Source organism: Phascolarctos cinereus, unplaced genomic scaffold (genome assembly GCF_003287225.1).
Source record: "Phascolarctos cinereus isolate Bilbo 61053 unplaced genomic scaffold, phaCin_HiC Scaffold_1;HRSCAF=81, whole genome shotgun sequence".
In the NCBI taxonomy this organism is placed as follows: domain Eukaryota; kingdom Metazoa; phylum Chordata; class Mammalia; order Diprotodontia; family Phascolarctidae; genus Phascolarctos; species Phascolarctos cinereus.
The window spans coordinates 261305517-261333202 of NW_027555514.1; the positions used below are offsets into that span (position 1 = coordinate 261305517).

At 40.4% G+C, this 27686-nt stretch overlaps 2 long non-coding RNA genes across 8 annotated transcripts in view; one reads left to right on the forward strand and one right to left on the reverse strand.

The window, feature by feature from the left end:
- The window catches only part of LOC110221777 (uncharacterized), a 214606-nt gene that overhangs the window by 76121 nt on the left and 110799 nt on the right, over positions 1-27686 (forward strand). For all 6 annotated transcript variants that reach the window (XR_013482873.1, XR_013482874.1, XR_013482878.1 and 3 more), the window contains one exon: positions 3136-3347. This is a non-coding gene — a long non-coding RNA (uncharacterized LOC110221777). The remainder of the gene's footprint in view (positions 1-3135; positions 3348-27686) is intronic.
- Positions 1-27686, reverse strand: part of LOC110221779 (uncharacterized) — a 45813-nt gene that overhangs the window by 10930 nt on the left and 7197 nt on the right. The window contains exons 2-3 of one of the 2 annotated variants that reach the window (XR_002328241.2): positions 14167-14424; positions 8447-8996 (exon numbers count right to left, since the gene is read on the reverse strand). This is a non-coding gene — a long non-coding RNA (uncharacterized LOC110221779). Of the gene's footprint in view, positions 1-8446; positions 8997-14166; positions 14425-27686 lie in introns of those variants that run through there. The other variant, XR_013482889.1, reaches the window with a different exon arrangement.

Sequence of the window (27686 nt, forward strand, 5' to 3'; positions counted from 1 at the left end):
CTTTTCCGAGTATCATCCTTCTTATTCCAATCAAATTGTACTACATGGTCCATGATGTTGGAGAGACAATGTAGTTCAATGTCAAGAGTACACGAATTAGAGTAAGAAGATCTGGGTTCAAATTCTGATCCTGCCACTAACTTTCTGTGTGACCTTAAAACAAGTTACTTGGCTTCTCTGGGCCTCAGTTTCCTCATCTGAAAAAGAAGGGAGTTGACTAGGTGATCTCTGGGGCCCCTTCCTGCTCTACATCTCTGACCACAGCTTGGATTCTGGTTCTGCTATTTAACTTTGGGCAATTCACTTCACCTATGAGCCTCAGTTTACCCAACTGTAAAATGAGGAGGTTAGACTAAATGATTCTGTGGTTGCTTCCAGCTCTGTATCGCATGATCCTGCAATCTCTTCAAAGTTGTTCAGATTCTATACTGTGGTCAGTGGTGTCAAAATCAGATAGAAATGGATTCCTGAGGGCTGCATGTTGATTAGAAAAACAAATTAACATTATCTATGTTGTATTGTGGACAGGTAGATGACACTGGACTTGAAATTAGGAAAACTCATCTTCCTGAGTTCAAATCCAGCCTCAGACACTTCCTAGCTGTGTGATCCCAGGCAAGTCACTTAACCCTGTTTGCCTCAGTTTCTTCATCTACAGAATGAGCTGGAGAAGGAAATGGGAAATCATTCCAGTATCTTTGACCCAAACAGGGTCATGAAGAGCCAGATACCACTGAAACAACTGAACAACATATTGTATTGTATTTTTACTTATTTTGCTAAACATTTCCCAATTATATTTTAATCTGGCTTGGGGTCCACAGACAAGAATTTGACCCCACTGTCCTAGGAGAAAAAAGTGAACCCATTTATTTATCTATCTGGAAAGAAATCAGTGAATTTATGATAAGCTAGCAGCTAGTTTAAGGAGCCACGAGGTGGAAAATGGCTCACTGAACCAAGGATTAGCATTGCTTTGGGTAGGGCTGGTGCCTTGATGTCCAGCTCCCTCTGCAAAGATTACAAAGACATTAGGCAGCATTCTGCAGCAATTTAGGCCAGATAAGTAAGGAGACGACAGAATACAGCACGACATAACCAAATGGAGAGAAGGGAGATATAATGGTGGTGAGGAACATTTGTCATGCATTGGTAGGATTTGTTATCGTGTGGGAAAGCAATCCCTGTACAAGGGAATTAAAAAAGAGGATATAGATACAACAGTTTAAGAAGTCTATTTGATCCAAGAAAACAGGAGTGAGGTAATCTTTTTTACAGAGTGACTGGCATCTGTAATCTAAGGACACCAAACACACTTTTACAGAAGTGGATGAGGCCATCTGCTAGGCTGTGATCTTGTGTAGTTTATTATATTTCATTTCTCTTTCAACTCCCTCCTCCCTTCCAATATTCCTTTTGGAATATTACCAAATCTGGATTTGTATTTACTGCTGCTGTTCGTTAATTTTTTAACCCCTCCCCTTCCTTTGGTCTTCTGGAAGTTTCCTTAGCAATCAATATTATTAGTTGACGTTTTTAACTCCTTCTTCCACAATACAGCAAGTTCCAGAGAAGTGAAGAAATTTATCCAAGGTCACACAGGGAGTGAGGAGCAAAGCTGGGGTTTATAGAACCACAGATTTAAATCCAGAAGAGGTGTTAGATATCATCCAGTTCCAACCCCTCTATTTCCCAGATGAGGAAACTAAGGCCCGGAAAAATAAAATGAATTGCCCTGGACCACATCTCCCATGGTTGTTGTGAGGATAAATGAGATATTTTTGAAAGCATTTTGCAAACCTTAAGTGCTATATAAGTGCTATCTATTATCATTATCCACTATGCCAGCTTACATCCCACTTGAGGGGCAGGGAGTGGGAAATGTGATATATACATTGGTATATGGAATATAATCAGAGTAAGTACAAAGGGAAGTCAAACAATTCAGAGAGTCAGGAATGTAAGGGGTGGCACTTGAGGAAAGCCTTGAAAAAAGCTAGGGATTCCAGAAGTTGGGGCTGAGGAGGGAGGGCATTCCAGTCCTATACAAAGGCATTGAGTCTGGAGATGAAATATTCATTCTTCCTCTAATGGGAAATTTTGTCTATTACAATACCCAAAGGGCCTGATCCGTAGTATCCATAGTATCTCATAAAGACCTTCAAAGAAGGTGGAAGCAAGTTTTGATCTACTTTTTTAGGGGGAAGGGATGGCAGATTTTCAAAATATTGATGTACAAATCCTACACCCCTTTACCAGGCAAAGCCAGATGGAGAATTTCACCGTCCTTTCTCCACTTGCTAGAGAATAAATGATCACATAGCCACTGAGTAGAGAAATCATATTACTGAAGCAAAAATACTTTGGATTTGGTCAAGGAAAATCTCATTTGCTCAAGCAAAATCACTAGCTTAGACTAAATGACAATGAAGAGGTTGGATTAGATTATCTGTAATATCCTTTCCAGCTTTAAGATTTCATGGTAGAATTAAAAAAAAAAAAACGACTACCTGATTTCATTCAGTGTCTCTGTAATGTTCGCTGTCCTTCAGCATCTTATCTCCAAAGTGTAACTATCAGAGGAAAATTAAGGAAACTCAAATAATGGCAAAAAAAAGGGCTGGAGGCAGGAGAATAATAGCTCATGTTGACTCTGGCACTGAACCACTTAACAACAGCCTCTTAAATGGGAAGGTGGAGTTGAACAGCGGAAAGAGAAATGGATCCATAGTTTGAAGCCCTGGGTTCAAAGCCTGTGTCTGGCACTAGCTGTGTGACCTTGGACAAGTCCCTGCACTTCCCTGGGCCTCAGTTTTCTCATCTATAAAGTGAGAGAATCATAGATCTAGAGCTGGAAGAGAATCTAGATGCCCTCTAAACCCCTCACCCAAAGAGGCTGTATTAGTCTCTGGAGGCCATCCAGCTCTAGAACTATCATCCTTAGGGATGAAAAGGAATGAGTAACAAGACTTTGATGACACTGGAGGAAACTGAGGAACAAGGGATACTGTCATTCAACGAGCACTTACTATGTACTAGGTATTATTGTGGATGCAAGGAAATGTGGTGAGATTTGGGGGTGGGAGAAAGTTGAGACATGCCCAAGGTCACCTAATCAATTCTCCTCTCTCCAAGGTCACCATTCTGCCATATTGATTTCATTGGAAGTAAAGATTGACAAAAACACCTGCCATGAAAACAGAACCACCAGGATTCTAGCAAACTTCTGGACCCACAGAGCTACAGAAATAGCCGCTGACCTGAGAGCTGGGAGTGGTTACCCCTCCTCCCCATCCCCAAAGTCAGCTGTGTCTTTGCTCACTGCTCTGAGAAGGAACAGCTGTTAGGTGAGAGAACCCTTTTCTGAACATGCTTTCACTGGGGTGATAAGAAGTGAAAAGATTGCTGTGGGCATGACTATTTTAGGTTGTCAGGCTCTGCGTGTTGCTATGAGATCTCAGATTAGCGGTTAGGTGGGGACAGGATGTCTTTCAACAGCTGATCAACAAAGCTTGAAAAATTATGTCTGTTTCTCAGAAACTGTGTCGGTGTGTGAAGAGAGTGCAAAAGGACTCTGTTTTTCTTCTAGGTGATCTTAATGGGGGTTAGTTACATCTTTTATCCTGTACCTATTTTTTTTAAACATCCCTGTGTTGAAATATGACAGTGTCTCCTTCTGTGCTCTCTGGAGTGTTACTGATTCAAGCGATGTTCATCCCAGTACGTTCATCATTTTTTAATTATACTAAAGCATCATTTTCATCTAAGTGCCATTCAGTGTTAATGAGGAACCGCAGAGCAATAATGTGTCAAAAGCAGGGGAGGCTATTTAATAAACTAACATGCCGAGGGGAGGTGGGACATGAGAATACCAGAAAGCAGGGCTCTGGTAGTGGGAGCCACTGCCCCAAGGAGCTTGTGAATTTGGAGCTTCTCATCTAGGTTAGCATCCAATAACCTGCACATGCAAATGTCAGATCAACATTCCCTGGAAACTCAACTGGGCACACTTTTCACTTTTCCCAGTTCTACCTAAGCTTCCCCCAAAAAAAGGCCCCCTAAAAGCAGTTTATGTGAACACTGGCTTCCTCCTTCTTCACCTCTCAAGTTCTTAAAATCAGATAAAACTGATTTCTTCCATGTTCTCTTTTATTGTCAGTTCCAGTCAGTTTTTCTTGGTCCTTGTATTTCTTTATCTGCATTTGCAAACAGAGGATCTGTGTTCAAATCCCAGCTACGCAAAAAAAAAAAAATCCCACATATGTGACCTTGAGTAAAGCACTGAATTTCTCTGTACCTCAGTTTCTTCATCTGCAAAATGAGGGATATTGGAAGGGACCTTAGAGGCCATTATATGCAATTGCATCATTCTGAAGATGAGGAAATAGACTCAGAGAATTGAAGTGATTTGCCATACAGCAAGTAAGGTGAAGGAGTCAGGATTTAAACTCAGATTTTCTGATTTCCTTCCAACTCCTTTGACTGCCTCTTCCCAGATACTCTCTCCTCCTTAGGTCTTTATGACATTACTCCTAACCTAGCTCTCTTCCTAGTTTTCTGATCTTCCTCATTCTATTTTTCAAGATCAATTAGATTACCTGTAATGTCCTTTCCAGCTTTAAGATTTCATGGAAGAATTAAAAAAAAAACTACCTGGTTTCTTTCAGTGTCTCTGTAATGTTCCCTGTCCTTCAGTGTCTTATTTCCAAAGTGTGACTATCAGAGGAAAATTAAGGAAACTCAAATAATGACAAGGGGGGAAAAGCATTTATTAAGCACTTATTACACAGCCAGAAACTGTGTTAAGTGCTAGAGATACAAAGAAATTTTTTTAAAAGAGCCTGCCCTCAAGGAGCTTTACATTCAAATGGGGGGGAAACATAAACACACATTGGAATATATGGGATTGTCTTACTGATTCTATGTCCACAGTATCTCTTACGTCTGTCCCATCCCTTGCTTTACCACCTTAATTCAGGCCCTCTTCATCTGCTGCCTGGACTTTTGAAACGGCCTCCTCATTGGGTCTCCTTGCCTCCAGCCTTTCCCCTTTCCTCTTCTCACAGCTGCCAAGTTGATATTCCTAAAGCAAAGGTCTGACCACGGCACCCTTCCTTTGTTTCTTGGGGTCACCATCTATATATGCCTCAGTTTTTTTCATCTCTAAAATGGGCAGTGTGCAGAGGAGGGGATAATAAGGGATGGATTAGATGTTCTCTAAGGTTCCTTACAACTCTAGATAATATTATACCTGCCCTGTCTACCTCAGAGGGTTATTACATGGATCTGGACTAAATATACTCTCCCAAGCTCTTAATATATGAGTTAATGGACTTATTAGATATGTGGCCCTGGGCAAGTCACTTAATCTCTCTCATCCTCAGTTTCCTCATCTGTAAAATGGACATGAAAATAACACCTACTTCTCAGGGTTGTTGTGAGGATCAAATAATACAGTATTTTCAAAGTGTTTTGCTAACCTTAAATACTAGCTATTAGAAGTAGTAGTATGAGTGTGAAGATGAAAATCCTATACAAACATTAAGGATTAAGGGCTCTCTGCATAGTGGATAGAACACCAAAGTCAGGAAGACCTGAGTTCAAATCTGGCCTCTGACACTTACTAGCTGTGTGATTTTGGGCAAGTCACTTAGCCCTCTTTGCCTCAGTTTCCTCATTTGTAAAATGAGCTGGAGAAGGAAATGACAAACCACTCCAGTGTCCCTGCCAAGAAAACCCCAAATAGGGTCACGAAAAGTGACTGAATAACAAAGGAGACCTATACACTTATAGATATACATATACATACACACATACACACATCTGTGTACAATATGTGTATACATATACACATAAATTTAAGGATATATTATATACACATATCTGTATGTACATACATATATGATTATGACACCTATGATTTATGCATTTTCTTCTCTCTAGGGAGGTTTAATTTTGTTGCTTTGCATGCTTATTAATTCCATACCTTACAAATTATCCTTCATCCTCTTCTGCCTACATCTCATCCACCATCCCCTGAATGCATATCTACCCCAAACTCACCACCCACGGGGAAGAAAAGGCAGAAGGAAGTCAGGCATGGAGATAATAATAGGGGGCCCATGCTTAGGGTGGGTTGGTTTGGGGTTTTGGGTTTTTTTCAGTTGTTGTTCCCAAAATGGGGATGGGGGTGAGGAAAAATCTTAGCAAACATCCCTAGCATTAATAGTTTCCTGCATGTGGAAACGACAGCCAGAACCAGAGACTAAAAATAAAGAGCCCAATTCTCCTGTATTGTGCTCTTGTCCCTCTTGGGTAATGGGACATTGGGATGGAGGGTGGGGGTGGCAGGATACATTTAGCCTCTGCCTTAGCTTGAGGAGCCATTGGACTCCCAATAAGTTACTAGCCTCCCTACGACTCATTTCAAAGAAACAATGACGAGTGGGCTTTGTGCAGGAGGAAGGTGATGATGACCTGACACCCACAGCCAGGTGAGGGGGATTCAGAGTTGCTGGGTTTTTTCCACCAGTAGAGATGTATTAGCATTGATCCATTCACTCTCTCTGGTTCCAATCGTTGTTCTGTATTGTGTAGAAAGATATTCATGGTTGTTCTTCTGGCGTGTCTGACTCTCTGTGACTCCATTTGGAGTTTTCTTGGCAAAGATCCTAGAATGGTTTACCATTTCCTTCTCCAGTTCATTTTGCAGATGAGGAAACTGAGGCAAGCAGAGTTAAGCGACTTGCCCAGGGTCTTACAGCTAGTTAGTGTCTGAGGCTGGATTTGAACTCATGAAGATGAATCTTCCTGATTTCAGGCGCAGCACCACCTAGCTGCCCCTGTCTATGGTTAGGAATATTATACTAATTATTAACTGGGCCTTCATTGATAAACAACAATCATTTTTTTTCTATGATTAGCCCTCTAGAATTTTCTTTTTTGCATTGACTGTTCCAAATCTTCTTTTCAAGTTCTACTATCTTTCAGAAGATGCCATTGTCTCTTTAATTAGAAAATCAAGGTCATGGGTCACCCCACATTACTTCGAATTTTATATTTACTTAACTGCATGTGTTATTTTCCCCAGTAGAACGTAAACCCCTTGAGGGTAGGGACTATTTTCATTTTATTATTTATTTATTATTTTATTATTTATTTATTTTTCTCTCTGCATTCCTGACATGGAGCATAGTGTTTTCATTGGTGTACTGGACTCCCAGATGAGGGAATTACCTCTACTAATTTGGGTCAGCCCCTTCTTTGCACTCTCATCTGAGAGACTCGCTTAGAGCATCATAAGGTTGTGACTTGCCCAAGGTCACACAGCCCATACATATCAGAAGTGGGTTTTGAACCTAGGTTTTCCTGATTTTGAGGCCTACTCTCTATTCACTACCCTCTGACTCTCTGTGCCTGGCACACAGCTGGCACTTAATAAATGTCAAATTTAATGAAATGGCATTGCACTGTGTTGAGTTGAATTAGATAGGAATACTGCCTAGACCATACGGACATAGAGCTTATGAGCTCTACTGTCCTTGCACACTTTTGGAGACCTTAGACCACTTCAGCGTATGTGTCTCCTCCATTATACTGGTAACTCCTTGACGGTCAAATATTGGTTTGTTTGGGGTTTTTTTTGTCTTTGTATCCCCATGACCCCACACAGGGCCTGGCACATAGTAGCTGCTTAATAAATCTTTCTGGATTGATTGGTTGATGTTATACCCACATTCCTTTGCCACTACAAGAAGACCATAACTCCTTAGGAACACTTTTCTGATCTTCTCTGCCAGGAGCAACCTTTCCTTAATGGCCTTAGACTTAGAACACATTGCTTATGTTTCTCTGATTCGTTTTATACTTCTTTTTTCTATGTGTCATATTCTAAAATCTTATTCTAAATTGTATTTAATTCTAAAATTCTAAAAATCATACTAAATTTTTCTATGGTTCATATTTTCCTTTGAGATAATAAACTTCATGAGGACAGGGGCCATGTTTTACCCAACTTTATATCTCCCCCCCCACACCCACCCGTTCTTGGAAGACCATGGTGGAGCAGAATGTGTAGACACGAGACATGAAAATATAGCCTAGTGTGTTATAGTATTAAGAGTTCTGGATTTGGAATGAGAAGCCCTGGGTTCAGGTCTTCTCCCACAACTACTACATTGTAGGAGCACAGACCTAGAACTGGAAAATACCTTAGAGGTCATTGAAATCAATCCCCTCATGTTGTAGTGAGGAAACTGAGTCTCATAAAGAAATGATGTGCCCAAGGTTATGCAGGAAGAAGCATAACCAGGATTTGAACCCAGATCCTAGGACTCCAAGTTCAATACTTTTATCACTATAGCATCCTGCTTCCACTCCATGACCATTGAGAAGTTACAACAGTGCATGATTTATATATTTATTTATATTTCTCTAAAGATATTTATAATTATATACTTTATAATTATAAGTTATTATCTAGCCAATTCATTGTTCAGATGAGGAAAGGGAAACTCAGAATTCTTATATATGACTTTCTTCTTCTTCTTCTTCTTTTTCTTCTTCTTCTTCTTCTTCTTCTTCTTCTTCTTCTTCTTCTTCTTCTTCTTTTTTTGATGGGGCAATTGGGGTTAAGTGACTTGGCCAGAGTCACCCAGCTAGTAAGAGTCAAGTGTCTGAGACTAGATTTGAATTCAAATCCTCCTGACTCCAGAGCCGGTGCTCTATCCACTGGGCCAACTAGCTTCCCCTATATATGTGAGTTTCTCAAGGTTAAACAATTGGGAATTGAGCTCAGTCTTCTGACCCCAAATCTTGTGGGGTGTTTTTTCCCTCCATTCTTTCCACATTAATCTCTCTATTAAATAGAGCGTGGCACATTGGATGACACTTTGGACCTGGAGTCAGGAAGACCTGGGTTCAAATCTGGCCTCTTGACATTTACTAGCTGTGGGTCCACAAATGATTTTCACTCCTATAAGGCTCAGTTTACTCACCTATAAAAAGAGGTTAATAATATGCATGGTTATTATGAGGCTTAAATCAGATAAGGTCCATGAAGAATTAGGCCAACTTTAAAGTGATATTTAAATATCCATTGGTAATTGTGTTGTTACTCATCTCTAAAATGGCATAATACTATCAGCCTCAGCATGCTGAAGAATGCACTCGATCCATGGGAACCGCCATGTTGTTTCCAAGCTTCACTTGTGCTCTGACTACAGCGACAGCATTGGCTCATACCAGCTTAATCACACCTTTAGCCATGATCATAGAGGCGGAGCTGGAGGGCATCCCAGAGGCCTTTTCATCTAACTCTTCCCATCTCCCCATTTTACAGATGTAGAAACCGAGGCATAGGAAAGTTAAATGCCTTACATCATAGGATTGCAAATTCAGAGATACAGGGGACCTGAGAGCAGTAGTGTCAAACTCAGAAGCCAAGACCACTAAACTGTACATAAGGATCTCTACAGGTTTCATACCGATTTAGTTTTAGGATGTAATATTATCTGTTTCAGTGTATTTTTATTTGTTTTGTTAAATATTTCCCAATTTCAATTTAACCTGGTTCAGGCCACATTCGGGTGTGTTGTGGATTTTATTTGGGCCTGCAGGCTGGTGTGTTTGACACCTCCACCTAAGAGAAAACTGAGGTCTAAGGAGGCTAAATCATTTATTTGTCTGAGGTCACCTGGGTAGTGAGCACAAGAATTGAACTCCTTCAGGTACTCAGTCCAAAGCTGGTGTTCTTTCCAATGAACTACATGGTTATTGATAAAATAAGTTTTATTAATGCTTTTTGTTATTACATCACAGTCAATTTTGGAAATAACCACTCTTCCCTCCCCCATTCCAGTCTGAATCTTCCATTGTTACTCAGTTGTTTCAGTCTTGTCTGACTCCTTGTGACCCCATTTTGGGTTTTCTTGAATGGTTTGCCCTTTCCTTCACCAGCCCATTTTCCATAAGATGAAATGGAGACAAGCAGGGTTAAGTGACTTGCCCAGGGTCACACAGCTAGGAAGAGTCTGAGGCCAGATTTGAACTCAGAAAGACTCGTCTTCCTGAATCCAGGCACAGTGCTCTAATTATCACAAATAATCAGCATTTACTGAGTCTAATAAGCCCAGGAAGGTGTCGCCTGAGGGATCGGGTGGGAGGGGGCTGAGTTTTTTTGAAGGGGAGCTCAAGGTCTCTACACTGGAAAGTATGAGAAGATGGGGCTGAGAAGGCAGAGAGTTTTTTGTTGCTCCCTAAGACCTAAGTCCCTCTGCTAGAATAAGGTCAGGTGAGTGAAAACAGATGGGAATGCTCAGGAGTTTATTGTGAACATGAGAGATTATTGCTGTTTTCCAAAGGCAATCCTAGTTTCATTTTCAAAAAAATGGAGTTCGACTGAAAATTACCGAGAATACACCAGAAGCCAGAAAGGAAGCAAATGACGCTTCCAGGAATTTTAAGTAGAAATGAGGTCATAGGAAACCACTTCTTTCCCATAGGCCTTTTCATTTTTCCTGGTCACCCAGACAGGAAAATTCCACCTTCTAGCAGTCTAGTGACTATATGCACCTGGGTTGTTTGCATGTAAATTTCAGTAGGTGAAGTCAGTCCAAACAGTTCCTCATCCTTGGAAACAGAGGCTGAGAGGGTCTACAGACCCATCCCTGGAAGCTGAAGCTGAGAGGGTCTATCAGGAGGGGGCTATTTTCCTCCTCCCTGGAAGCTCAGTAAGTGTTCTCAATGCCATAGCAAGTTTTTGTTATTGAGGCAACACCCTTGAGAACAGCTTCTGAGCCATTTAGGAAAATGCCAGATTGTAGAGATTATAGGATTCCTGGACTCCAAGTGTGCCTCACTTCTAACTCCGTTCTTCATTAAGAATTCCGTCTTCATTAAGGTATAGCAAACAATTTACCATGAATAGAATATTATTGTTGTTGTTTGTACTTCATTCTTGAAGAGGACCATGACATGAGGAAGATGGTGCCATGACTTGCAAGTGAGTTGGATTTAAGTGAGGCAGGGCTGTGCAAGGTCACCAGCCTCACTTTCTCCTAGGAAGTTATCTGAGTCCCGGGGCCAGATGTCGATCAGGACCACTGGACATTGCTCCTGGTGTGAAGGGAAGGCTAGGGGAGAAGGCACTCCTGATGATAAAGGGTCTTCCCACCATCTAGCCATTCCAGATAGATTTTAGGTGTCCAAGGGTCAGAGAAGAGATTGAGGAAGAGAAGAGAGAAAGGACATGAATGTAGGAAGTGGGTGTTTAACTTTTGAATCTGACACTATCTCTTTATCTCACTGGGCCCCTGTTTCTTCATCTGTGAAATAAAGGGTTGAACTAAATGATCTCTGAGTCCTTCTGAGCTCTAGAATGGTGACCCCATGACTCTATGAATGAGTGCTATATGTGAATCTGGGAAGACCTAAACTCCACTTCCCCCTCTGACACTGCCCACATGATCTTGGATAAGACACAGAACCTCTCAGCCTCAGTTTCCTCACCTGTGAAATGAAGAGAATGATGCCTGAAGTATCTCCCTCATGGACCTAGAGTGAAGCTCAAATAAGATAAAGTACCTACAGACTTAACTAGGATGGTGTCCTTGGTTGCATATTGACTTAGTTTCAAAATGCAATATTATTTATGTCTTACTGCATTTTTATTTATCTTGTTAAATATTTCCTAATTACATTTTCATCTTTGGGAGCATCATGGACCCCATACAGCAGATGATGACACCCCTCGATTAAATGACCTCTAAATTCCCATCTGTCTTTCAATCCTTTGATGTGATGATTTTCTCAACTGATCCTCAAAGCGTTCTTGGAGCCCTGTACTCCTCCAACATGGATATCATGCTTAATTTTGAAGTCGAGTTATTTGTGAACCTGCCTTATCTCCCCTACTAGATATGAAGCTCCTTGTGGGCAGGGTTCTATGTATGGACAGGGTGGTAAACTGTGTGTTTGCCTTTTCAGCATTACCCTAGCTAAGTTTGGAGAAGTTCATCATCCAGTTGCCTTCTGGCCGCTGGTTTTGTTTTATTTTGTTTGGCCAACACAAAGACTGTCCACATAGGTGCAGGAGATTGTGATCTGAATTGGCAAAGGTAGTACCCATACTAGGGAAATATCAGAGCCATGAGTGTTGGAGCAATGGGGAATAACACGGCTAATGTGCAACAATCAGGGGAAACCAGATCTCTAGTAGGAAACCTCTACCTCAAGAAGCTAACTTGTGAAATTCACCACTAAAGACCCGATCACTGAATGGAACAATGCCCTCACACTTCAGGTGGTATTTCCCTTTAAAGTGATCATTAGCCAGGTCAGTCCTCAGGCTAAAATCTCGGACAATAGGTGGCTAATGTATAACACTAACCCATTTGTAAATATTAACTATAGCATGATGTACTGGAAAGAGTTCTCTACCTCGGTTAGAACACTGGCACCAACCATTATGAGCTCTGTGACCCCAGGGCAGTTTCTTAACCTCTCTGGATGAAGTTTACCCATATGGAAAATAGGGATGATAATAATTGCATTTCCTTCTTCACGTGGTTGTTGTGAGAATGTCTTGTAAATGTTATTTACAAAGTTTTAAAGTTTATAAATCTATGTATTGATATTAATATTCTTATAATTATTCTCAATGACAACAAAAGGAATCATGGTGTAGTGGATAACCAACCAGCTTTGCTACCAAGAAGAGCTGGATTCAAGTCCAACTGATAGATCCTGGTCCTGTGACCTTCAAAGTACTTAACTCTACAGTGTCTAGGTAACTAATTCTATAAGTTGCAGAGAAGATGCCAAATCTGCATTTATAGAAGAGAATTTCCTTATCCTAAATCAAAGAAATCATATAACAAGTCAAGAAGTATTAATTAAGCACCTACTGTGTGCTAGGTGGGGCAGCTAGGTGGCCCAGTGGATAGAGTGCTGGACCTGGAGTAAAGAAAACTCATCTTTCTGAGCTCAAATCTGGCTTCAGACACTGACTAGCTGCATGACCCTGGGCAAGTCACTTAACTCTGCCTAAGTTTCCTCATCTGTAAAATGAGCTGGAGAAAGAAATAACCACTCCAGTATCTTTGCTAATAAAACTCCAAATGAGGTCAGAAAATGTGAGACAAAATAGAACAATAACAAAATACATTTGTATATACATACAAATATTGATAAGTATTTGTATATGCACATGCATATACATTTGTACACATGCATACATACATATATGTATGCATTCACATATACACGTGTACTGCATTTATATATACACATGGTGATAATTTATATCCCACATGCATACCCACATGTGAACATGTCTTTATATGTAATTACATATGTCTATGTACATAGACTTGTGTGTGTGTGTGTGTGTGTGTGTGTGTGTGTGTGTGTGTACATAGAGAGAGACAAGGACAGAGAGAGCGAGACAGACAGACAGAGGGAAGGCAGTGTTGCACAATGGATATAGAACCAGCCTCAAAATAAGAAAACTTGGGCTCAATTTCTGCCTGTAATACATACTGATTATTTGGTTTTAGGAAAGTCAATCTCTTAGTTTTCTAAGCAACTCTCTAAGACTGCACCTCTCAGAAGGTAACAACCTGAATCAGTAGAGGGAACTTTCTTACCCAGGAATTCCCTGTATCAGTGTGTAATTACAGGTCTCACTTCTATCCCATGTATAGACTGTTCCAAAAGTCTTAGTGCAGTTTTAAACTCTTAAAGCTTAAAATTGCAACAAGACTTGAAATACCATGTGTATTGTTATGTAGGTGTATGTGCATGTGCACACAAAGACATCTACATGTATGTATGTAATTTAAGCATTTTGTGTGTATATGTGTATATGCATTGTGTATATCTATACCTATCTTCTCCAAAATATAAAATTATGACATAAACGATCCATGTTTTTATTTGCCCATTTCACATTTTCCCAAAGTTAAAAGACTGTTTAGATGTTCTAGGCTGGAGCTGGTCACTTCTCTCAAGCGTATTTTCATTTCCATCCTTCTAACCCGAAATTCATTTCACCCTTGCTCTCACTGGTTGATCATCTGATTGCACCCCGACAGTTGATTTCTGAATGTCTGCTATGTTGGTAATTAGACCTTTCTTTTCTATTGAAATTTAGCCAACTTCACTTACTTTGACGTTGTCCAGTGCTCACCAGGTCCAGCCTCTTCAAAGTATTCAGGATGTAGCTGTTTGAGGAGTATATGCACAGCCTATGAGCCTTTCACCTTGTTTACTTCTTGATCCTGAAGTTTTATTTCCAACATAATTTTTGCTGGCTTCTCTGGGTCCAATTTTGCATTACAACGGCTGTATATCATATCAAATGTGCTCACTTAATTTGGAGGATCTTCTGAAGTTCTTCATGGACCTTCCCTATTTCTTCATTTTCTGCAAGAGATATTAATGCATAAGGAAAGGGAACAAGCATTTATTAAACACCTACTATGTGCCAGATACTATGTTAAGCAGTATACAGCTGTTATCCCATTTGATCCTCACAACTATGGGAGCTGGGTGCTATTAGTATGCTCATCTGATGAATGAGAAAACTGAGGCAAATGAAGGTTAAGTGACTTGCTCCCAGACATGCAGCTAATGTCTGAGGCTGGATTTGAACTCAGGTCTTCCTGATTGCAGGCATACTGCTCTGTTCACTGTGCCACCAGCTGCCTCAGAGTCAGTATTCTTTCAGCTGTACTCTGCCATATCCAAAAATATTCAACCCCCGATGGCCAGTCTAGCGTGGTGATGAGCCTTTCTCTAGTTATATTGGCTGGTACTCAGATAGAATTCATAATCTGTGTCCAAATCCATACTTGAAGTCTTCACCATCTGACAGAAGCTGTTGGTAATTGTATTATACTGTTCCTAGATGAAAACCCAAGGTCACCATTGCACCATGATGAACCACTGGAGCAGGACTTTGATTGTTCTCAAGATGATTCAACTCATTTCAAATGAAAACAATATTATAGAATATCTCTTGCTTGCCTAATTCCTTACTAACCCTGACAAGCAAAGGAAAGGAATAATTCTTAGCTGTTGTGTACTTTACAATCTATTTGAGGATATCATACTCATACATGAGTCAATTAGAGAACACAAGACAGAATAAAATGTTGTGGCCAAATGTTTAGTGCAAAGCATGAAACTCTCTGGGAGGTTAAGAGAGGAAGAAATGGTTATGGCCTGGACTGGTTGGGGAAGGTTTCATGGAGGAAGTGGAATTGAGAAGAATTTTGAAAGCTAAGTATGACTCAGATAGAGGAAAGTTGCTATAGAAAAAAAAAATAGAAATGATTGTAAGATAGGGACTGGAAAGGACCTTAGAGGTCAGCTAGGGCAACCTCATTTGCAGACAAGGAAACAGACATCATTGAGGGGCAAGTGATGTACCCACTTGTACACCAGAACTGGAGTCTGAAAACAATTTAAATAGAGGTGTACTCATAAAATTGAAAAAAACACTGAGCATCTTTGTGCTATCATAGCATGATGGATTTAGAGACAGATGGGACTTCAGGGGATATTCATTCTCCTCATTTTACAATGAGGAAACTTAGTTCCCAGTAAGTGAAGTGAGTTGTAGTAAGATGATCTGTGGTGACCAAAGTCATACAGACAGTAAATCATAGAGGCAGGATTCACTCCTAAAACTTCTTACCCAAACCCAATATCCTTTCCATTCTATAGTACTATTTCCGTATTATTTTTGGCTGGAGGAAAACTGGGTCTGTCTACGCTGCCCAGCCTGGAAGCATATCAGTCATTCATAGGTCAGGTGTTATGCTAATCGGCACTGAAGCTTTGACCTGCTCCATTTTTAATCTTCCTTCCTTAGACAACTTGGTTTTTTCCCACTCCTCTCTTCAGGTCTCCCCCACGCCATGGGCTTACTATCGTGGTGACAGACTCATTGTGGATAACTGTTTGGCTTTAGCCTTACTACAGCTCAGAATTCCCAAACTCGAGAGATCCAGTAGCCTCAGTTTCCCAGAAGCAGGTACTACAATTTCTGCTATACACATGTTCAAACTCCCCATTCATTTATAATGTATAGTTCTTTGGGATGGAGGAAAGTTGGGTCCCTACACAAATGTTAGATCTTTTCATTTTGGATTCTCCATCTAAAGCCTTTCTACACTACTGATTCTCACCAAGATATTGACTTAAAAGTACTGCTCTGTGAGATAAAGGAAGAAGTTAACTGGTGCACTTGAGCAAGGGCAATTTATTTCTGAAGTTGGAAATTAATTCCACACTGTGAAAGGCTGATCAAAACTTAAATTTCAAAATATTTGTTCTGCTTCTCCAAAATATATTGGATATCAAAGCATCCTCATTGGGGAAAGAAGCAAGATTCAAAATGGTGGTGGATTTGGTGTCAGAGGAACTGAATTTGAATCCTGACTGCCACTTACTAGCTGTGTGATTCTGATTGAGCAATTTAACTTTCCTGGGCCTCGGTTTCCTTCTCTGTGAAATGAGGGGAGTTGGATTAGATTGATTTCTAAGGCTCCTTTCAGGTATAGAATTATGAGCCTACGAACCTATTAGGCACCATGTTGGCCCAGATTTCTATTCTAGCAATCTTGAATATCCTTTGTAGTTCCATGCCAACAAATATGGATTTTTCTCTTTGAAGCCTAATAATGGATCTGGAAAAGTTTACCTTATAAGAGCATGTCTTTCCTTTTCCTTTTCTTTTTCCTTCTTCCCTTCACTTTCCCTTTCCTTCCCTTTCCCCTTCTCTTACCCTTCCCCATTCCCTTGTCTTTCCCTTCCTCTTACCTTTCCCTTCCCTTTACATTCTCCTTTTTTTCCTTTCCCCCCTTCTCCTTCCTTTTCCTTTCCCTTCCCCTTCCCCTTACATTCCCCTCTTCCCCCTACCCTTTCCTTTCCCCCCCCTTACATTCCCCTCTTACCTCTTCCACTTTCTCTTTCTTCCTTTTAAAGAAACTCTAAGGATGATATTCTCACACACAAAAAAGATACTTCGAAATGTTAAAATTCTTCCAGAACTTGGCATGAGATGAGGAGTTTGAGGACAGCCAGAAATACAATGAATATTTGTTCAGTTTCAATGAATACTTACCTTCCTCCCTCCCCCTAACCCCAGCTAGTTTCAGATCTTGCATTGGTCAACCCTACTCAAACTTTAGAACTGAAGATGCAAAAATGCTTTTGATTTTTTTTTGGTTGCCATTGAAAATTCTGAGGTCCTTGGGTAAGAGAAAAAAGGCCAATTCCAATTACTAGCCACATTCTAATATGTGTAATGAGGTTTACTGAGGTTTACTGAGCTAAGACTTCCTCCAGGATTCCAAATGACTCTATTACTGTTTTACTTTGGGTCATTAGATCACTGTCCCATCTCCAGAGATTACTGTGTATGGTATAGCTATGGTCTTTAAGAATGTAAGATCATATCTAAGGCAAAATAAAAGTTAATTTAGAGACCATAAGCCCTTCTCTTATGAAGGCTAATCAGTCCTTCATTTGATTTCACCATGATGTCTTGGTGTCTTCATGTCTATTAGCAAATGGCATTGTGATTGAATTTCCACTCACATTTCATAGAAAGGCCCCAGGCTCAATTAACACTGTCTTTTACTAATACTTATAACTAAGAGTAAAGCCATCATCACCCACAGGAGAGCAAAAGTCTTATCTTACCTCAGCTTTGTATTTTCTTCAGTATTAAGTACAATCCTCTGCACACAGCAGGCATCTAATAAATGTTTGTTGCATTGAATCAAACCCAAATTTATGAATTTTCTAACATGTATACCTCGGTATGGACATTAAAATGTTAGGCCTTTACAAATACTTTTTATGTAAGTTTTGTTTTATTTTATTTTAATTTTGGGCCAGATCTGTGATTTCATTCATTGTAAGAAAACATCCTTGACTGCTGCTGATGGTCAATCATCCTGCAACTTCTAGTCTTAATGAGCTGCCGAGGACATTGGGAAGATGAAGTGATCTGCCCAAGACCATGTAGCCAGTATGTGTCAAAGGTGGGCTTTGAACCCAGGCTTTCCTGACTCCAAAGCTGTCTGACCCTCTACCACAATATTACGTTGACTTTTCCTTTATACTTATAAAAAAAGCCCTCGTACAACTTTAAGTAAGCTTTCAATGTGGATGAGAGGCAGTTTGGTATAGTGTAGTAGCATCACAGTCTGCGAGACCTGTGTTCGAGTTCTAGTATATGCTGGAGGTGGGCAAATCATTTAACCTTTTGATGTCCCTGGGAACTCTCCAATATTGTAAGTTGCAAAGAGGTTGCTGATCTGTGTCGTGGAATGGAGTCCTTATCCCAATGAAATAACAGATCTAGTCTCCCCTCTCCCTCTACCTTCCCTCCAAAAGAAATTAGGGCATAAAATTGAGTAAAGTAAATTGGAAACAATAGGGCATAAAACATCTCTACTCTGCCCCATTAGTTAGGTTTCAGCAATAGCACATGTTCTTCTTCCACCTCCGTGTGAAACACTAAATCTGATTTGCAAACTTAACAACATTATGCCATTGCAAACTTATTTCCCAAGTGGTGTCAGAGACTTGCCCCAGACTTCCTCCCTAAAATCTTGTGCAAGCATGGATAGTTTCAACAAGACCCCATTAAAAAAAACTCTCCGAAGACAGTAATGTGAAGACCACCAGAGACACAGAGACTTTCCAGTCCCCACATAGACCAGGGGAAAAAATTAAGATCTCTGCTGCAGGGAGAAAAAGTTGTGATCCCACCAATTATTGCTTCAACTGAAGTGAATGAAAATATCTCTGACCCCTCCATCACACCTCTTGTTTCTCATCATGGAAAAAGGTGGCAAATTATAATAGGAATTTTACTTGTCAAGTTGCCCTGCTACCAAAGGAGCCTATCAGGGGCCTGCAAGCATTTTCTCTCAGATAGCTCCAGGTGGTGACATTCTTAGAAGGAAAGAGCTGTTAACAATGAATCTTAACAATTCAGCCAACTTGTGATCCTTCCCTCCTGGTAGGAGGAAAGGAAAGGTATGAGCCTGAATTGGAAAAATTACCTTCAGTGGGAACGACACCAAAACATGTGAACACACAAATAAGACCCCAGCTCAGGGGCATTATGGAATCCTATGTCTAGATCTGGAAGGGACCTCAGGCTCCATTAGGATATATCCCTAGTCTAATGAAATAAGGTCAATTCAGCACATACTGTGTGCCTATCATTTTGCTGCTGAGGAGACTGAGGCCCAGAGAGATTAGGCACAGGATTTGAACTCAGATCCTTTGATCCCAAATCCAGAACCATTTGTCCCTTTATCAAGTTACCTCCAACATGTTGTTGTTCAGTTGTGTCCAACTCCTTGGGCCCCCATTTGAGGTTGGCAGAGATACTAGAGTGGTTTACCATTTCCTTCTCGAGCTCATTTTATAGACAAGGAGCTGAGGCAGACAGAGTTAGGTGACTTGGCCAGGGTCACAGAGCTCGTAAGGGTCTGAGGCCAATGTTGACCTCAGGAAGATGAGTCTTTCTTAGGCTCAGCGCTCTATACACTGAACCCCATAGCTGCCTCAGAATGATAGATATATGTAAAACAACCAAGTTAATGTATGTAAAAATACTTTGTCAACCATTGTAAGAGTATATTTGTGGTCCAGGACTGAGTCAGCCTGTTCTGGCAGTTTTGGATTAAGATTGGAACAATCTCATAGACCAGGGGTATCAATCACTGTAACACTCCCCAGTGCTCCAGGAAGGTATTAAAGGCTCCTGAATCCCCAATAGCTAGGACCCTCTTTCTTTAACTACTTTCTATTTTCATCATTATCATCACCATGAAAATAGTAACTAGCATTTATATAATGCCTATTATAAGTCAGACACTGTGCTTAAAATTAAAATATAATTAGGAAATGTTTAACAAAATAAATGGAATAGAATATGAATAATATGTCGTTTTTAAGGGCAGCTAGGTGATGCAGTGGATAGAGTGCTAGGCTTGGAATCAGAAAGCTCACTTTCATGAGTTCAAATCCAGCCCCAGACACTTACTAGCTGTATGACCCTGGCAAGTTAATTAACCCTGTTTGCCTCAGTTTCTTCATCTGTCAAATGAGCTGGAGAAGGAAATGGCAAACCATTCCAGTAGCTTTGCTGAGAAAACCCCAAATGGAGTCACAAAGAGTTGGACCCAAGTGAAAAATAACAGTAACAAAGTTTTTAAGTCAATATACGGCCATAGGGAATACTTCTATTTAGTTTACTGGTCTCCATTTCTCCTTGAGTTTGATACCACTGGTGTAGACCACCCAGTACATAAAAAAAGCATGGAAATCAGGCTCAGCAAGGATACTCCTCTGCTTCATACAGAAGCCCATCTTGTCAAAAGGATGTGTTGGGTCAAATGAGGGTGGTTACTTGCTGGCAGTGGGGTATGCCTCAGGTCTGAGAAGCACTTATTCCTCTTGGGCTGGGCCTTTTACACCCTAGCCAATCAGAAACCTTGTTAACAGCTTGAACCTTAGTTCCCTGGATCACTCAAGACACAGGATAGCTTTTCTAGCTTTTAAGGAAAGCTGGCCCCAGTCTATATAGCAATGACTTACTAGTGCTACTTCTACTTCAAGACAGCGAGGTAGTGCCATAGTGCACAGAGCACCAGGCCTAGAGTCAGGAAAACTCATCTTCCTGAGTTCAAATCTGACCTTAGTCATGTGTTGCCTTGTGACCCTGATCAAGTCACTTAACCCTGTTTGCCTCAGTCTTCTCATTTGTAAAATGAGCTGGAGAAGGAAACGGCAAACCTCTCTAGTATCTTTGCCAAGAAAACCCCAAATGGGGTCGTGAAGAGTCAGACATGACTGAACAATAAGGAAAGCGCCTAGCACAACCTCTATCTAAAGGTTAGCTATTGTTATCAGTAAAATTTGATGCCCAGTTCCTGCCCTAATATAATACTGAAAAAAAGTTCTGACCTCTCTTTGCCTTGTTTCTATACTTATCAAGTTGCTTCACTGGTTCCACAGAAAACCACAGTTAATGTTGACTCTTACAAGGGAAAATTGGGAAGTAGATGCTGTAACTTTCAAGTCTCTCCACTTCCACTCCTGTGGTCTCCTCTTCCCTTTCAGACCCTTGCTTCTCTACCAGACCCTCCATGGCTCCGTGCTGCCTCCTAGATGGGGACAGCGCAGCCTGGTCTACTAGGACTATCTTGGAGGATCTAGGTTTGAATCTCTCCTCTGAAGGTTGCTACCTATGTCACCTTGGACAGCTCACAACCTCTCTTGGGCAGAGATTCCTCAACTGTAAGAGGGGGGGATTGGATTAGATGGCCTTTGACCTCTTCCCCAGCTATAGATCTGTGATCCTGTGATCCCCTCATTAGTGCCATAAGCTCTGGATTTTTTCCAGCTCTTTTCTGATATTTCAATCACTCTGTCATTTGCCCCATTTCTCCATAGTTCCACTCCCTCGTGATGTGACCCCAGGTTGTGTGGGGATGATGATATCAACTCACCCCTACTTATTAAAAGTTATGTCAGTATCTCTCAGAAAAGAGGATTCATGTCCAAATGCATGTCCCTTTAGGAAGTTATTTGAGGAATAATAAAACCTGACCTATATCTTGCCCCTGGACCCAGATGGTTCTGGAGGAAGAAGCAAGGCTGGTGACTTTATACAACCCTCCCTCACTTCAATCCAATTCACTTGCAAGTCATGGCATCACCTTCCTGATATCATGGTCCTCTTCCAGAATTAAGGACAAAACAACACAGCAAAAACTAGTATTTCTGCAGTTCTCTAAGCTTTATGAAAGCAGTTTACATGCATTCTCTCATTTTAACCACACAGCAATCTTATAAAGAAGTCACTATGTGCACCTGATTTCTAAACAGCTAATGTCCTCCCTTCCCAAACTACCCTCTGCTTAAAGAATTTAACAACAACAACAACAACAACAATAATGATCATGATCATGAAAACAGTAACTCGCATTTATGTAACAGCAGGCACTGTGCTAAGTGCTTTACGAATTTTATCTCCTTCGATCATAACAACGCTGTTGTGCAATAATTGTCGTTGAGTCATTTCCGTCATGTCTGACTCTTCGTGATCCCATTTGGGGTTTTCATGATAAAGACACTGAAGCGGTTTGTCATTTCCTTCTCCAGCTCATTTTGCAGATGAGGAAACTGTAGCAAAAAGGATTAAGTGACTTGCCCAGTATCACACAGCTAGGAAGTGTCTGAGGCTGGATTTGAACTCATGAAGATGAATCTTCCTGATTCCAAGCCAGTGCTCTAGCCACTGTACCACCTAGCTGCCCCACTGTATAATAATAGGGGCTATTATTATTACCACCATTTTTACAGTTTAAGAAACTGAGGCAAACAGAGGTTAAGTCAGTTGCCTAGGGTCAAACAGTTTAGTAAGCAACTAAGGCTGGATTTGAATGTGGGTCTTCCTGATTTCAGGTCCACTTACTTATCCACTGTGCTACCTAGCTGCCCCCAATATGCTCAGTCTCTGTCTGATTCTGTCTCTGTCTCTCTCCCCATATAGAGAAAGATATAAACAGAAAAAAGAAGAAAGAGAGAGAGAGAGAGAGAGAGAGAGAGAGAGAGAGAGAGAGAGAGAGAGAGAGAGAGGCATATATTGATATGCCTATATATCAAAAGAGAGTGTCGATTTCCTTAACTATCATACTTTGGATCTGGCCTTTGTTCAAGGACCCTGCTTTCCTCCACTCCAAAGAGATTTCCATTATAGAAGAGGAGCACAAGTTCCTATCATCAAGAAAATCTATGGATGTGAATATTTTAAATTTACTCATGAGATATGCAAGCTCCATTTTCCCCTTTGTGGTATATGTAATTTGCACCTTACACACTAGGCACTCACTAGCTATTGCTCTACTGACCAAGTAGCCTTTGCTTGGGCAAAGGAATTACTGGAACCAATATTGCCCCTTAAGACTCCCTGAATTTCTGTCCGAGCTTAGAGACATTCCTGAGGGACAATGTAGCCCCAGTATAGGAGAGCAGAGGAGGGAAGGAAATATAATTCCAAGCCAACGGTCATCTACCCTAGCCTGATCATTTTACAAATGAGGAAACTGAGGCTCCCATTTTGAATGATTTGCCCAAAGTCACATAAAGCCTGGAGTTGGAGTCTTGCCTCAGACACTGTGTCCAGGCTGTGTGGTCCTGAACAAGTCACTTAATTTCAACTAGACTCAGTTTCCTCATCTGTAAAATAAGGATAATAATTACACCTACCTCCTAGTGGTATCATGAAGGTCATGTGAGGTCATAAAGTATTTTGCAAACCTTAAAGTACTGTGTAATTGCTTCACTATTATTACTATTAGGTCACACATATACACACACACGCATATTTTTTTAAACAAAAAGTAAATACAGGAGTAAATTCGAGACATGAAGGCTGCTTGGTCCTTAGCAACCTACAAAGTCCCAGCCAAAGCAGAGTGGTCGATCTGCTGGGGAGGGGAGCGGCAATGCTGGGCCAACCATAAAACCCCCTTAAATTTAAAACTGAAACCAGTTTCGATATGACTTAAGTAGAGCAAACAGTCAGTTTGGTTAACACGGGCCCTACCCCATAGCAGAAACTCTGCAAATATTTGTCAACTTGAATTCAAAAACAAGTTTCCAAAGAGAGAAAGAAAGAGATATTGAGATGTGAAGAGTCCAAATGAATTCAAAATTGAAAGCATGCAGACTTACCCAAACACAAATGTCACATTTTGGAACAATGGAAGATTTCAAATTCCGTTTGAGACAGAGGGGGGCCGAGAAAGTGGCTGGATCGCCCTGTTGTCAAGGCAATCCTTCCATTTATTACCTTTATGCCAGTAGCTCCTCTGATAGCTAATAGAGACATGACCTCAAGTAAATCAATTAATCTCTCTGGGCCTCAGTTTCCTCATCTGCAACATGAGAGGGTTGGACTAGATGGTCTCTGCAGTCCCCTCCAGCACTACAGCTGCCTGTATTTACCTATCCCATATGACTACTGTCTTTGGCCTCCTGTAAGCTGGTTCTAGGAGTTTCACCTTGCTTCACTTTTCTTGGCATCTTAAGGATACCAATGGACCACACATGTTTTCCACTGCTTATCTCTCCTTCACTCCAGTCACATGGCAGGCCCAACACTGCATTAATTTATTTATTAATTTTGCCTATATGTTTCTTGGATTGTATCTCTTACCCTGTTTCTCCTTCATAATTCCTTATTTATGATATGTTGCAGTGTATATGATGGGTGGGTGAGTAGAATATTGTAGTTGCAGTTGTCATTGTCATCATCATTGACATCATCCCCATCATCTTCAGGCAGATCCCTAAAGGGAAGTCCAATTGGAAGACTAACTGAACAGGGCAAGATATCTTTCAAAACTCCTTATCAGTTATGAAAATCCTACTAATAATGGAACTCAAAAGTGATGGTTCTTGATGGGGCAACCATAGGTGGGTAGCGCCCATTTGCAAAAATTTTCTGTTCATTGACTTTCACAATCTTTCATCTTCAGCTCAGTGTGACGAGACTTTATTTTCATTTAATCTGTTTTCTGCTCCTGGCTCTTGGTTTTCAGTTATGTGGTATAGCTAGAGCTATTTATTGTTTATTAGGATTTAAGGATGATTTGAGAGGCATTTTTCTATTTTGAGGTCTGAATTTGGGCTAAGTTTAATTTTTGTATTCAATGTCCATCTTTTCCTAGGAACACAGACATTTTGGTCAAGTGATAAGATGGCATTAGAGTAGTTAAGAAGAAAAGCCAAGATTCCTTTTCTTTCTCCTTAAACTGCAGTCCCCAAACTCTACCTGATATTCAGACCTGGGGAAACAGGGAATTGGGGTTGCAAGGTCTGAGGAAGGCAGAATTTTTTTTTAAAAAAAGAGAGGAGCACAAGATGGAGACAGTCAAATGCTGGATCCGGTACAGAAGAACCAAGAATAGAACTGGATTTAAGCAGGTTGAATGAGCAGGTGAGATGTTTTCCAATGGAAAGAGCACCAGATTTAGATCAGATTAAAAGGGGTGGGTTCCAATCCTTCCTCTGTCACTTACAATCTGCATAGCATTGAGTAAATCACTTAATCTCTTTGGGCCTCAGTTTCCTTACCTATAAAATAATGGGGTTGGATTAAGTGACCTGTAGTGACCCTTCCAGGTTGGAATATATGGAGCCTATGAACTCACAGAAAGGGCTGCATTGAATGACCTCTCAATTCCCTTCCAGTTACAAGTCTATGAACCCATGAATCTTTCAGGATCTCAAGTTAGCTCATTTATTAATTTTAGGAATTTTGCTAGGTTATCTATAGGCCTATGCAATTCTCTCATACTGTGATTTTGTAATTCTGTGGAAAAAGGAAGCAAGGCTGGTTTGAAATCACAACCTAAGAGGTTGCTCTCTAAAGATATTTGCCCTCAATGGCCCACTCAGTATTAGAGGTTCCCATTCTTCTAGTAGGACACAATCTCAGGTAGAACACTATTCTTTCAAAGAGGACAAGCTATTGGAATAACTGCAGGTGAACGCTTTGTGAAGAGTGTAGACTATGGGGGGAAAGAGAATACTGTAATTGTGTAGAAACCAGAGAAGGTTTGTTTCCTCTGTGTTTACAGATGTAGAGAAGGGAGAAAGAAATAGAAATAACAGTAGCAGAGGAGAAAAAAGGAAGGATGAAGGAGACAGTGTCTTCTTGCAACACTGGGGGCCCTATTTGCTCTCTTTTTTTCTTCTTTTTTTGGCATTAGCTAAACAAAAGGAGAATTCGACTTCCGCAGTTAGTTTCGCTGCAGCTAACAGGATGCCTGGTTAAAAATAAAGTACGTGTTATACTATAATGTCTTCGGGGGATAAAAGTCTTTCATCTTCAAACCAACCAACAAAAACCAAAAATAAGGAATTTGGCATCAGGAAAACTGGTTAAAATTCTTATTTGTTTGCAGGGACTTTCTGCATCTATTTTTCTCATCTGTAAAATGATGATACCCTGCAAAAAAAACAAAAACAAAAACAAAAACTGGGGCAGCTAGGTGGTGCAGTGGATAGAGCACCAGCCCTGAAGTCAGGAGGACCTGAGTTCAAATCCGGCCTCAGACCAAACGCTTGACACTTACTAGCTGTGTGACCCTGGGCAAGTCACTTATCCCCAACTGCCTAAAAGCAAAAAACAAAAACAAAAACAAAATGATGATACCCTGAGTTTAGATAAGGTATCTTCAGGATCTAAATTCTGTGATTATAAGATGAAGTGGAACTTGATGAAGACTCTAGGTATTTTTACACTGCCTCCCTCCTACCTACCACTTTTTAATGAATTAGATTACAAAATTAGAATTTTCTAGCACCATGTTTTGTCCACCTTTCTTCCCCCTTATAATTGGGGTTCTAAATGTTTTTAGTGTGACAGACCCCTTTGGCAGTCTGGTGAATTCCAAATATTGTTTTTCAATCCATAAAACAAAGTAGATAGGATTAAAAATTTCTTTTCAGGAGTATTTATGATCCCTCCCTCCCACTGATTCCCCCAATTGAGCCATAAAACCCAGCAAAAAATGAAAACTGACTCCATTACAACAAACATGGAAAATTCAAAAAACAGATCGCCATATTGGTCATGCTTAAAAATGCATGTCTTTCTGCATTCTATAGCCATCATCTCTCTAGGAAGGGATGTTTTGTATTCAATTTTCTGGACTATGGCTGATTTCATTAGCCAGAGTTCCAAAGTTTTTCACAGCTGTTTTCCTCTTCAGTGTTTTCATCGAATAAATTATGATTTTTTTCCTCACTTAACTCTGCATTAGTACATAAAGGTCTTTTCAGTTATCTCAGAAAATTGTCCATTTTGTCATATCTTATGGCCCAATAATATTCCATTACATTCAAATGCCATAATTTCTTTAGCTGTTTATAATTTATATATTTTATATTTATTTATTTTATATTTATAATTTATTACACTATTTTATATTTATAACTTAGCTTTTCCTAAAAAGAGGATGGCACCTAGGTGGTGCAGTAGAATGAGAAAGACCTGAGTTCAATATCTGACCTCACACATTTACTAGCTGTGTGACCCCTGGACAAGTAACTTAACCTTTTTTGCCTCAGTTTCCTCATCTGAAAAATGAGCTGGAGAACAAAATGGCAAATCTCTCCAGGATCTTTGTCAAGAAAAATTCAAAGGGGGTCATGAAGATTGGACACAAATGAAATGACTAAACAACAAAAGGATGATCTTAAATAAGTCACTTAACCCTGCTTACATCAGTTTCCTCATCTGTAAAATGAGCTGGAGAAGGAAATGGCAAACCACTCTGGAATCTATGCCAAGAAAACCCCAAATGGCATCACCAAGAGTTGGACACAACTGAAATGACTGAACAACAAAAAGGATACCTCTTTAGTTTCTGAATTTTGTCTACTATGAAGGAGTGCTGTAATACTCTTGTACGCATTGGTCCTTTTACTCTTTCTTTGCTCTCTTTGCAGGGCATAGACACTAGCTTCCTATGTGATCTTCCTTTAGTTTCCTTCACTGGCTCTTTATTCATATCATACCTCCTAACTGTGGGTATTTCTCAAAGTTCTTCCCCGGACCTTATTCTTTTCTCTCT